This window comes from Chiloscyllium plagiosum, chromosome 6 (genome assembly GCF_004010195.1).
Source record: "Chiloscyllium plagiosum isolate BGI_BamShark_2017 chromosome 6, ASM401019v2, whole genome shotgun sequence".
Lineage (NCBI taxonomy): Eukaryota > Metazoa > Chordata > Chondrichthyes > Orectolobiformes > Hemiscylliidae > Chiloscyllium > Chiloscyllium plagiosum.
The window spans coordinates 107,118,735-107,132,985 of record NC_057715.1 but is presented as its reverse complement, the minus strand read 5'-3'; positions in this window follow the sequence as shown (position 1 = coordinate 107,132,985).

The following is a 14,251-nucleotide window of genomic DNA, read 5'->3' as shown; positions in this document are numbered from 1 at the left end:
CCCCCCCACCTTATTAGTTTAAATCCTCCCAAGCAGTTCTAGCAAATTTCCCTGCCAGTATATTAGTCCCCTTCCAATTTAGGTGCAATCCGTCCTTCTTGTACAGGTCAGTTCTACCCCAAAAGAGATTCCAATAATCCAAAAATGCGAATCCTTCTCCCATCCACCAGCTCCTCAGCCATGCATTCATCTGTTCTATCCTCATATTCCTGCCCTCACTAGCTCATAGCACTGGGAGTCATCCAGATATTACTACCCTTGAGAAGAAACACACCATTCTGCTTTTTCTCTGCTGGCCACAGAAACGTCTGTCTGTACCTCAAACTACAGAATCCCCTAATTCAATTTATCTCTTGGAAGCCAAGATTTCTCTCTCTCTCTCTCTCTCTCTCTCTCTTTTCCATCAAACACTCCACACAACCCCTGCCTCCATCCCTCACTGGGTCACATATCTGACCCTGTCAAAGCCATCCAATCACCTGAGGGTCAATTGTAGATCCATAGCGTTAACCACACACCTGTCAGTATCAGCAGTGACCACCACCACTGTTGGTGCTGCCAGAACAGGAAGCTGACAGTAAATGGAACATTCACCCTCCAGCAGGAAGTTGCTCTCACTGCTCCCAGGAATCCCAATGCTGATTAGGTAGGTAATAATAAAGACAGAAAGTGCTGGAGAAACTCATCATGTCTGGTGGCATCAGTAGAGAGAGAAAAGCCAAAGAAGCATCATGTTGGAACATTAACTGATTAAATTCAATACTGTATGGAAACTGGCCCTTTGGCCCAACAAAGACCCTCTGAAGAGCAACCCACCCAGACCCATTCCCCTACATTTACCCCTTCACCTAACAATACAGGAAATTTAGCGTGGCCAATTCACCTAACCTGCACAGTTTTGGACTGTGGGAGGAAACCCACACAGACACAGGAAGAATGTGCAAACTCCACACAAACAGTTGCTTGAGGCGGGAAATGAACCTGGGTCTCTGGTGCTGTGAGACGGCAGTGCTAACCACTGTGCCACCCATAACTCTATCTCTCTCCTCAGTTGCAACCGGACCTGCTGAGTTTCTCCACTGTTTTCAGTTTCTCTTTCAGATCTTTAGCATCCACAGTACTTTGCTTTTATTTGAGCTTACTAGGTGGTTGCCGGATTTGGAATAAGGTCCAGTCAGGCCCTCTGAATTGACCGCTGCGGTGTTTCCAACGATTTTATAGACAATCAGCGTGCTCCCAATATAACCATTAAATTCCACCCTACAGCACATAATTTAGGTTGCTGCAGCAGTCTGGTCTCCCTGTTCAGGCAGACTCAAAATATAATGGTGTTATTTTAGACAAGAGTGGGAGAGTTCACCTCCCTATCTAGGCCAGTAATTGTATCTCCACCAACTGGTTTCCCAGTAATTATCACAATGCTGTATGGGATTATCCTGTGCACAAATTGGCTGGCACAGTTACAACAATAAGTGCAGATCAAATTCACTTGACTTTAAAAGATTCTGTGGTCATGAAAGGCACTATGTAAATGCAAGTTTTCTTTCCTTCCCTCTTGACTCCTCCTTCAATATATTGTGTTGGAACTTCCTTTGAAAATGTAGACTGTTTGCCCAGGTGGGATGCTGTTATTTTTAATATAAAACAATACCATACAGTAATTTGATCAAGGCAACCCATAAGAGGTTATATTTTATCTTGTCTTTCTCTCAGTCTGATGATCAAAGGTGTTGAATAATACATAAGGGAACTGAACCATAATTAAAAACCTTGTCATCACACAGTTTTGAGAATTGATAACTTGGTGGTTAGAACAGAACAGGCAGTTAACACCAAGGAAATAAAGTGCCATTAGTTTATGACCCGACGTAATATTTTTCTGTTTCCCTTTTTCACCCCTTACCTCCCATTGCTGTGTGGATAGTTTAACCACTTATCAAAAGTCTTAATCAATGACTTATTTGAGCTTTCTTTCCTGAATGCTGGTAACATTATGCAGAGTGGAATGATGTGACAAGTCTCAGGTTCACTGATTCCCTACAGGCAAACTTCTGCATTCAGTCAGCATACTCTCCCAGTTGTTAGACAGATTTCTGGTCTGTACCCCAGAGATCGAATATTTATTCCTCCATTACATAATCATGCATTTCTGCACAGTACTGTGGGAGAGTTGAATGAGTGGAGGTACCGTCTTTGAAATGAGAAATTAAACTGAGGCCATAGTGCCCTGATCAATATTCATTCCTGAATTGATGCCACTCGGGACATAGTATCTGGTTTTCTGTCTCGTTGTTTGTAGGACCTGGCTGTACAAAAATTAGCTCCGTATCTTACAACTATACTTCAAAATTAATTAATAAAAGCAACACTCTGCAAGTGCTTGAAACCTGAAACAAATGTAGCGAATGCTGGAGGATCTCAGCAGGTCTGGCAGTTTCTATGGAGAGAGAAACAGGATTACCTTCTCAAGTCTGAAGTTATGTTTTCTGAATGTTGGGGAGTCAATGCAAGCATAGTTGGCAGACTTTTGTTTTGAACTCAGTGCATAGCACTCGCTGCATGAACTAATTGATTAAGGTTGCCTCATGCAGCTCTTCCATACACTCACCCCTCCATGACTCTATATCGACAAATGACATGGTCACAAAGGACCCATGTCATCAAGTACCTGAACACAGTGACATGGTCAAGTGCTAAAGAAGTTTACTTTGTTACCCTTAATCTCAGTGTACATAGTTTGGAAATTATTTGATCTCTCAGTTATGGACGATACTGGAGAGAATGTAGTACATTAATGCATATTCTTTAGCTTGTATCTCTGCAAACTGAACAATGACTTTCTGTTATATGGTGCCTTTCAAAGACCTCAGCATGTCCCAAGCCAAATAAGAAATGTGGCAGCCATTCCATTGGCTAATCCATCAAGCCTGCACCCTATGGGCAATTTCACATGTCTGATCCACCTAACTTTAATACCTTTGGATAGTGGGTAATGACCGCACAGTCACAGGGGGAATGTGCAAACTTCACACAGACAGTTACCCAAGGGTGGGATTGAACCCAGGGTGGGATTGAACCCAGGTACCTAGCACTGTGAGCTAGTAGTGCTAACCACTGAGCCATCATGCTGCTGCCATTAGGAGGGCAGCATTGGTAAAAGGGAATAATTCTGGCTGAGTCTCTCAGGTAGGTGGTAGCAAAAGCTGTGGAAAATTATGATTGGTTGATGGATTGTCCATTACAATGGTTTCTAACCTTATGGTAATCCATAATAAGCTTGGTGCCTGACAGAGAAGGCTGAGATGTTGGTTGGTGAGACTTCAAACAATTGGCAGTGTAAAATAATTTGGGAAAACCTTTAAGACTATTATGAATTGATGGGTGATCTGTTCAAAGCAGATTACTTGTTGTGATGCTTAGATCAAGGTAAATTCTCTTACTGGACGTATTTTCTTGTCTGTAACCTCAGGATCACTGCTAAAACAGAGCTTGTGGCTGATGCCAGTGTTATAAAAATAAAAGATTAGCTTGTCACAGAATAGCTGGAAGTAAGGATTATTGCTCCATAGGTTAATGCACTGCCTGATGTAGTAGTTACTGTATGGAAAAGAAAGATACCATCTTGTGCTAGCAGTTTTATAAAGTTCCACTCCCTTGATCATTCCCCAGAACCTTTCAATTGTTTTTCTGTCTCATTCTTACCAGCTCTCTTTTGAACAATCTACATACTATTCAATCTGGTTTCAGGTGCAATGCAATCCAAATCATACACCACATTGCTCCATTTAAACACTTTTTCTCTTATCTCACTCCCAGCTTTTGTGTCAAAATGCTGTAGGATCAGGAAAGCTGAAGTTAACAGAAAATGTTAAAAGTCCTTAACGGATCAGGTTTCATCTGTGAGGAGAAAGTGAGGGCTGCAGATGCTGGAGATCAGAGTCGAGAGTGTGGTGCTCGAAAAGCACAACAGGCCAGGCAGCATCCGAGGAGCAGGAGTATCCGGGCAGCATCTCGGATGCTGCTAAACTTGTGAGGAGTAGAGTTAAGGTTTTAAGTCAGTCACTTGTCAAAATTGGAAGCAACATAGTTCTTATGTATTCTGGTTACTGACTCTTCAGTCAGGAGAAACAGTTTCATTTTACTAACTCCATTAAAACCCTTAATAATTTGAACACCCCTATCCTACATCTTCCATTAACATTTATTGAGCTCAAGTCCAGTTGGTAGCATTCTCAGTGTCTCTGAGGTAGAAGGTTGCGGGTTTAAACTTTCATTCAGACTTGAACACAAAACTCTAGGCTGGCAGTGCTGTAGTAAGGGAGTACTGCACTGTTAGAGGCACTTAATTTCAGGTGATACATTAAAGCCAAATCTCCATCTGGTCTCCCCCATGCTTGTGGAAGATCCCATGGCACTATTTTGATGAACAGCAGGGGACGTATCACCAGTGTCCTGGCCAATATTTGTCATTCAATAAACATTATGAGAGCAGGTTATCTGGTCATTGTTGTTTATGGGAACTCACTGCGTGCAGTTTGCGACATTTGCAACTCTACCATGTTGACTACCAACTCTCACAATATAGTGGGGCAATGGGTATATTCACCCCCACAAGGCATAAAACCATAAGAACTAGGAGCAGGAACAGGCCAACTGGCCCTTTGAGCCTGCTTTGCCATTCAATAAGATCAAGTCACCAAAACATGCAGCAAAATCAATTCACAGGGACAATCCATGAGAAAATAATTGCCACCATACATGGTAGTGTCAGAATCTGTGAGGAGCTCTTCCAGTTACAGGCTTGTTCTCTCTCATGTTTGTTGCTGATAGGCTCACGATGTAGCTATCATTGAGCCTATCAGCAATGAATGTACAGGAGAGGCAGAATGTGATTGGAGGAGCAGGAAGAAGGTAAGTGGCAGCACTGGCCAAGGCTGTTGAACCTGGAGGTAGTAGGATCACAAACTATCATGTAAATGATAGATTTTGAGATCTGGACCAAAACGTGGAAGGGAGAGTGAGAAGGGGGAACAATATGGGGATGGGGGCCCTGGGTAGAACTAAGCAAAGCATAGAGAGGGGCTCCAAACTAGGAGAGAAATGCTTCAATGGAAGGGGCAGCAAAGATGGAGGGGGCTACAAAGAGGAGTAGGGAGCTACAGAGGAAGAAGTAGGGTCTTCACAGAGGGCAAGGGGCTTTGAAGGCGAGTGAGGAGGTAAAAGGATAACGAGCTATAAAATGAGAGAGTTGGGATGCAAAGGGGAGTGAGGGTAGACAGTGGGAGGGAAATTTGCAAAAGGGGGAGAGGGACAGCAAAGGAGGGAGAATATTGTTAAACCTCTCAACAAAAAGGAATCTCACTAGGAACCAGAAAAACTGAAGTAATGAATTTCTTACAAATAAATACGAATTGTTTAGCTTTAGGCAGCAGGAGTTCAAGAGCTACAGTAGAATCATAGAATTCCTACAGTGTGGAAACAGGCCATTTAGTCCAGTAAGTCCACATCACCTCTCTGAAGCACATCCCGCCCTCCCCCCCACTCTATAACTCTGCATTTCCCATGGCTAATCCACCCAACCTACACATCCCTAGATACTATGGGCAACTTAACATTACCATTCCACCTAACCTGCACATTTTTAGACTGTGGGAGGAAACCTACACAGACAAGGAGAGAGTGTGCAAACTCCATGGGGAGAGCATGCAGACAGTCACAGATGGTGGAATTGAACCTGGGTCCCTAGGGCAGCAGTGCTAACCACTGAGCCAATGTGCAGGCCTTTTGAGGATAAATGTCATGACTGTATTGCAATGAGCAGTATCATTGGATAAATTAATACTGAACACTTAGATTTCAAAAAGATTTGCATTTATGTGTTGTCACATCGCAAAGCATCTCACACACTGTGAATTACTTGAGGTGCAATGACTGTGTAAGAGACAATCATACAACCATTTAGCTGTGTCCTCGACTATCTGCGGAACATGTATTTAGGGTAATGCTTCTTCTGTATACAAGTGTGTGTGTGTCAATTATTTTTCCAAGAAAATTATTGTTGCTAACATATATCTGTTGTCTTGTGCTAGTTTAAATTCTGTGGTGTCTAGAAAATTAATGTTTTCCTTGTGTGTTGTGGCTTTAAGTTTAATGGAAGTGTTGATTATTGAAGATGTTGATGAATTCTTCTAATCCTGTTTCTATGTGAGTCCGAATCCCCCATATTGCAACATCAGTACAGACAGTAATGTTGCTACATCAGTGCATGACCAAGAAGTCAATGAGAATGAGAAAAGAACCCCCGAAAATGGAAATCAAAATGTAGCTCCCAAAAATCAAAATTTACCCCTCGGCAAGTTCTCAAGAGGAGACATTAAAAATATTATGTTTACTTCAGTTGACTACACTTCAAAAACAAATTGTGGTCATGAAAGGCACAATATAAATGCAAGTTTTCATTTTTCCTTATTGCTCAAAAGAGAATAATCACAGTTTTGGCTTTCTTTCTATGTAGCTAAATTTCCACCTGGCTGGTGTTCTTCAAATGAATCTCCTCTGCACCTTCTCCAGGGTTTTGACATCATTTCTAAGTTATGGTGATCAAATTGTTCACAGTGCTCCAATTGAGTTTTTTTAGTATAAATCCTTGCTTTATGCTCTTTATCTTCATTAATAAAGTCAGGGACATGTATTGAAGAAGAGCAAAGAAGACTTCTCTGGAACCTTGGCCAATACTTATTTTTCAACAACATGTCTAAAAGAGATTATCTGGTCTCTATCACACTATTGTGTATACAATGGTTGCTGTGTTTCCTACACTATTGATGTCAACCCTTCAAAAGTAATTCATTAGATAGAAAGTACTTTGGGACATACTGAGGTCATGAAACATGATATAAAATTCAAGTCTTGTTTTTATTTTAACAAAAATTAATCATTCCAGTGACATCATTGTTAATTGCCTGTCCCTTTTTACCCTTAATTGAATATATCCTTTACAGGACAATCACATTGCTGTGAGATTAGAGATGTAGGGACGATTAGCATGTAGATCTGGTAGTTTTCCTTCCCTGAAAGACATTATTGAACCAGTTAGACATTTTTGTGATAATCTGATAGCCTCAGAGCTGATTTTACTCATTTATTCAATATAATGTTCTGGCGCAGATGTGAAATGCCAAAGGGCTCTTTCCTGTGCTGTAGATTTCTATGACTCTAAAACTATTTCATATAGCCAATCTGTACCATGCAGACAAAGCTGCTGAGAGGGTTGGAGAAGATGAAGTGGTCCAAGACAAGAGGACAGATTCACCACCAAAATCAAAAGGGCTAAGTGAAAGGTACTGACCAAGTGGTGAAGTTAGAATGGATTTTTCCAATTATGCTAATTTTTTTTTTAAATGATCCAACGTTCCTTTGACTCGCTCAGTCACAGCTAGTTCCACAAGTGCCTGCATTGCCTAGGCGACGTGACCATTTTTCAAGCATGAACCTAAATCATGAATCAAGATAAATCACTCAATCATGGGCAAACATCATAGCTGAGCTGATTGTTGAACAACATTTTGTGATATAGATTATGAACAATTAGAGACATGATACATGCTAGGTAGAATGCTTTTGGAGGGGATACGGAGAAGGTGAATTTGGACCAAAGCTCTTCACCTTAAAGTTTTAGTTGCATCATTTGGTTTATGTGATGGAGATTGATTGCCATGATTAGTCAATAACTCCATTCTCATTGTGTTATACCGACTTGTAGAAAAAGAATGAGATGGATAATTGCCTATTTTGTTGCTGTTCCAATATGCCCGTGTTCAAACCTGTGTTTGTAATGTTATCCATTGTACTTCCATAAATTACTTTTTCACACCAAACACTATGGCTTCAGTCTTTATTAAAAGTATCTCCTGAGAAATGTGATGAGCACAGTGATGGTGCAGTGATGTTCGATGATAGGTAAAGATCACACCTCCTCTTACTAACCGCCACAAGGCAATCTATCAAGCCAACATCTGAATGAAAGATCAGGATATTATAATGGACCTTCACAGAAAATTAGCATATTATTGTGACGGATATCGAAAAGATACAAAAATGACACTGATAACAATTGAAATGAATTACCTCTTAATGAAAACGGCGGGTCGGTGTGGACTTGTTGGGCCGAAGGGCCTGTTTCCACACTGTAAGTAATCTAATCTAATCTAATCTAATATTATAATGGACCTTCACAGAAAATTAGCATATTATTGTGACGGATATCGAAAAGACACAAAAATGACACTGATAACAATTGAAATGAATTACCTCTTAATGAAAATCTTAAAGTAGCAATATCACTTTAAACCTCCCATTACAATTTGAGAGCTGCATGTTCCTCATCTTTGGGAAGAAAATCTAATCCTTTGAATGAATAATGGCACCTTTGACGATACAGCGCATTCCCCATACAGCATCAAAGTGTCAGCCTGAATGATGTGGTCGTTAGTTACATCGCTATGGCTGAGCAACAGCGATGCTAACAATTGAAACAAGCTGATTCAGACTGAAATAATGCTTAACAAGTACAAGTTCAGCATTGCAGCCTGCGGATTGTGAGAGATTGGGAAGAATTTAGGGGAGTGAAGATAGTCAACATTGTGTTTCATCAGCGGTCCCTTGCAGATAAGAATAATTCTCTTCCACTCTCAGGGTGGGTCTGTAGGTGGCTGTACAGGCTGACATGGCTACCCCAGGCTCTTTTCCATTTGAAGCAGGTTGGGGTCACGGGAAGGGGTGGGTGGGGCGTTGGTGTGGCACTGTGCCCCTTGCGCTCTTTTCACCTGGCTTCCATTTTTCCCCAACGGCAAGTCTCGAGGTGCTCAGCGCCATCACGGGTGCTCCTCCACTTTAGACTATAGACAATAGATGCAGGAGTAGGCTATACGGCCCTTCGAGCCAGCACCACCATTCATGTTGATCACGGCTGATCATCTACAATTAGCATCCTGTTCCTGCATTATCCCCATAACCCTTGATTCCACTACCTTTAAGAGCTCTATCCATCTCTTTCTTGAAAGTTTCCAGAGACTTGGCCTCCACTGCCTTCTGGGGCAGAGCATTCCATCTATCCACCACTCTCTGGGTGAAGAAGCTTCTCCTCAACTCTATTCTAAATGGCCTACCCTTTATTTTTAAACTGTGTCCTCTGTTTCTGGACCCACCCATCTGCAGAAACATGCTTCCTGCCTCCAGAGTGTCCAATCCTTTAATAATCTTATACGTCTCAATCAGATCCCCTCTTATCCTTCTAAACTCATGTGTATGTCGGCCCAGTTGCTCCAATCTTTCAACATAGTCCCACCATTCCAGGAATTGACCTCATGAACCTACTCTGCACTCCCTCAATAGCCAGAATGTCCTTCCTCAAATTTGGAGACCAGAACTGCACACAATACTCCAGGTGTAGTCTCACCAGGGCCCTGCACAGCTGCAGAAGGATCTCTTTGCTCCTATACTCAATTCCTCTTTTTATGAAGGCCAGCATGCCATTAGCTTTCTTTACTGCCTGCTGTAGCTGCATGCATGCTTTCATTGACTGATGTACAAGAACACCTAGATCCCTTTACCTAACTTGACTCCATTTAGATAGTAATCTGCCTTCCTGTTCTTGCCACCAAAGTGGATAACCACACCTTTATCCACATTAAACTGCATCTGCCATGCATCCATCCACTCACCTAGCCTGTCCAAGTCACGCTGTATTCTCATAACATCCTCCTCACATTTCACCCTGCCTCCCAGCTTTGTGTCATCCGCAAATTTGCTAATATCACTTTTAATACCTTCATCTGTATCATTAATGTATATTGTAAACAGCTGCGGTCCCAGCACCGAACCTTATATTGTAAACAGCTGCGGTCCCAGCACCGAACCTTGTGGTACCCCACTGGTCACTGCCTGCCATACCGAAAGGGACTCTTTGCTTCCTGTCAGTCAGCCAATTTTCAATCCAAGTCAGTACCTTACCCCCAATACCATGTGCCCTAATCTTTCTCACTAATCTCCTATGTGGGACCTTATCAAAGGCTTTCTGAAAGTCCAAGTACACTACATCCACTGGCTCTCCCTTGTCTGTCTTCATAATTACATCCTCAAAAAATTCCAGAAGATTATTCAAGTACAATTTCCACTTCATAAATCCATTCTGACTCTGACCTATCCTGCTATCCAATGAGTCATAATTTCATCTTTTATAATTGACTCCAGCATCTTTCCCACGATTGATGTCAGGCCACTTTGACCCTATAATTCCGTTTTCTCTTTCCTTCCCTTCTTGAAAAGTGAGACAACATTAGCCACCCTCCAATCTGCAGGAACTGATCCTGAATCGATAGAACATTGGAAAATGATCACCAATGCATCCATGATTTCTAGAGCCACCTCCTTCAGTACCCTGGGATGCAGACCATCAGGTCCTGGGGACTTCAGACCTAACAGTCTATCCAGCACCATTTCCTGCCTAATATAAATTCCCTTCAGTTCATCGATTACCCGAGGTCCTTCATCCACTATTACATCTGGGCGATTGCTTCCCCAGTGAAGCCAGATCCAAAGAACCTATTCAACTCTTCTGCCATTTCCTTGTCCCCATAATGAATTCACCCATTTCTGTTTTCAAGGGCCCAATTTTAGTCTTAACCATCTTTTTTCTTTTCACATCCCTAAAATAGCTTTTACTATCCTCCTTTATATTTTTGGCCAGTTTGCCTTCGTAGCTCATTTTTTTCTTCGCTTCTTGGACCAGTGATTCCAAGGTGTCCAAAATCTTGGATGGTCTTGGACCAGTGACTCCCAGGTGTCTATGGGACTGCCACACTTCACCAGTGAGACCTTGAGGGTATCCATGAAGCGCTTCTTCTGTCCACGTGGGGCTTGCCTGCTATTTTGGAAGTAAAGCACCTGCTCAGGGAGTTTTGTGTCGGTTATGGGAGGACATACCCAGCCCATTGTAGCCGATTAAGGGTGGTCAGTGCCTCAATGCTGGGGACATTGGCCTGGTTGAGGACACTGGTGTTGGTGTGTCTGTCTTCCCAGTGGATTCACAGGATCTTGCGCAGACAGTGTTTGTGAGACTGCTCCAGAGCCTTGAGATCTCTGCAGTAGATAGTGGACGTCTCAAAGCAGCATAGAGGGGCAGGAACCACCACGGTTCTGTATACCGTGATCTCAGTGTCTGATCTGATGTTGTTGTTCTCGAACAGCCTTTTCCTCAGGCAGCCAAAACCTGTGCTAGCAGACTGGAGGTGGTGCCAGATCTCTTCTTCAATAGCCACTTTGACCCTCCTGAAGAAGGGCTTATGCCCGAAACGTCGATTCTCCTGATCCTTGGATGCTGCCTGACCTGCTGCGCTTTTCCAGCAACACATATTTCAGCTCTGATCTCCAGCATCTGCAGTGCTCACTTTCTCCTGACCCACAGTCCAGTCAAGCAATAGCCTGACATAGTCATACTCATGGAATCATACCCTTACAATGTCCCAGACACAGCCATCACCATCCCATCAACCAGAGATTGTGGAACAGCAATGCACAGGGAGGGAGATGCCCTGGGAGTTTCCAATATTGATTCTGGACACCATGAATGATTATCACATTAAGACAAACACGGGCAAGGAGATCTTCTACTGATTGCCACTCTTTATTCCCCCTCAACTATTCTAGGTGTGGATTTAAACGTCTATCACCAAGTGTGGCTCTCAGCAGCACTAGATTCATACAGGTCTACACTACTGAAAAAGACCCTTCAGTCCATCAGGTGTGTGCCAGTCAAAAACAACAAACTGACTTACATATGAGAAAGTGAGAATGCAGATGCTGGAGATCAGAGTCAGAGAGTGTGGTGCTGGAAAAGCACAGCAGGTCGGGCAACATCTGAGGAGCAGGAGAATCAACGTTTCGAGCATCTGGCCCTCATTCCTGATGAAGAACTTATACTTGAAATGTTGATTTTCCTCCTCGGATGCTGCCTGACCTGCTGTTCTTTTGCAGCACCACACTCTTTGACTGTGACTTACATATGAATCGCAGAAACTGGTATGCAGGTATAGCAGGTAATAAGGAAGGCTAATGGAATATTAGCATTTATTGAAAAAGGAATAGAGTATAAAAGTGGGCAAGTATTGCTGCAACTGTACAAAATATAAGTAAGATGGCAACTGGAACATTGTTTCTAGTTTTTGTCCCCTTACCTGAGGAGGAATATAATTGTATTGGAGGCAGTTCAGAGGATGCTCACTAGATTGATTACAGAGATTAGGAGCTTAATTTATGAATAGAGATTGAGCAGTTTAGGCCTATGCTGTCTGACATTTAGAATAATGAGAGCTAATCTAATTGAGATATATAAAATGCCAAAGGACATTAACAAAATAGATGTAGAAGAAGATGTCTCCTCATTTGGGGCAATCTTGTTTGAGAGCTCATAGTTTAAGGATAAAGAGTAACAGATTTGAAAACAGAGAAGAGGAGACGAGGTTCATGATTTTCTCAAAGGGTCATGAATCTATAGAATTCACTACCCCAGAGAGTGGTAGATATTTGGGCATTGAGTAAATTTAAAGAGGAAATAGATAAATTGTTAATTGGAACATAAGAACATGAAGCAGGAGTAGGCCGTCTGGCCCTTCGAGCCTGCTCTGCCATTCAATACAATCATGGCTCCATTTACCTGCCGACTCACCATAACCTTTAATTTATCTTAGCTTTAAGAACATTTAGTCAGGAAGCCTCAACTGCTTCACTGGGCAGGGAATTCCATAGATTCACAACCCTCTGGGTGAAGAAGTTCCTCCTTAATTCAGTCCTAAATCTGCCCCTCCTAATTTTGAGGCTAAGCCCTTTTATCCTACTTTCACCTGCCAGTGGATATATCATCTCCACTTCTATCTATTCCCTTCATAATGTTATATGTTTCTATAAGATCCCCCCACATTCTTCTAAATTCCAAGGAATATAGTCCCAGTCTACTTAGTCTCTCCTCCAAACCCCGCCCCCTCCCATCCCACCAACTCCGGAATCAACCTAGTGAATCTCCTCTGCCCTCCTTTCAGTGCCAGTCCATCCTTTCTCAAGTAAGGAGACCCAAACTGCTCGCAATATTCCAGGTGTGGCCTCACCAGCACCTTGTACAGCTGCAATATAACATCGCTGCTTTTAAACTCATTTGCCTTCTGTTACGACACGGCGGTGAACCATTCTGTTAATTTAACCAAATACCCAGAAAAACTCACCTTGCCTCACAATCTGTTAAAAGATGAGTGACAGAGAATTCCCAATTTCCACAATTTAAAGAAAATAACATCAATTTATTTTTTAACTAAAAGTGAACATTAAACAACAACTATTCACAATTCTAAGCCCCCCTTTCTCTTAACTGCTTACAACCTGCCTCCAACTCTATAACAATCTACGGTTCCAATAAGACACTTATTAAAATTACATCAAGTTAATTTGAAAACCACATAGCAGCTATCATCTTCGGTGTCTTTCTTCTTCCAGCTGAAGATCTCCCTGGGTTGTCGTCTTTCTTTTTTACTGCAAACATGTTTCATGTGAAAAGGTACTTTTGATAGAGAATGTTTCTGAATTTCTTGGATCTGTGCTGATGGCAGTTGCTCCATCCAATTTTCAAAATGGCTGTCTTTTTTATATTTGAAAATGTGTTGTTGGAAAAGCGCAGCAGGTCAGGCAGCATCCAAGGAGCAGGAGAATCGACATTTCTCCTGAAGAAGGCCTCATGCCCGAAACGTCAATTCTCCTGCTCCTTGGATGCTGCCTGACCTGCTGCGCTTTTCCAGCAACACATTTTCAGCTCTGATATCCAGCATCTACAGTCCTCATTTCTCCTAGTCTTTTTTACATCCCCAACATTGAATCATCTCATTGGTTTGATGTTGGCAAAACAATAAATTGAAACTGGATTGAGTTTTATTATCCTGGGGCATAATTTAAACTGATTGGTTAAATTTGCTTGTTGTCAAAACAACAACCAGCTCAGGTATCCATTTCACAGCCAAATGTTACACATTTTCAATTTCCAGTACATTCTGAGACTGCTATCTTGTCATATGACAGGTGCTTATAAGCTCTCAGTGCAGAACAGCATTCACTCTCTCTTAAAGGTACAGTGTATGCCTTCAACTTCATAAACACCTTCCCCTTTAAGAAAAAATGAACCAGCATAACAAAAAGATGGCTTCGTTATTTT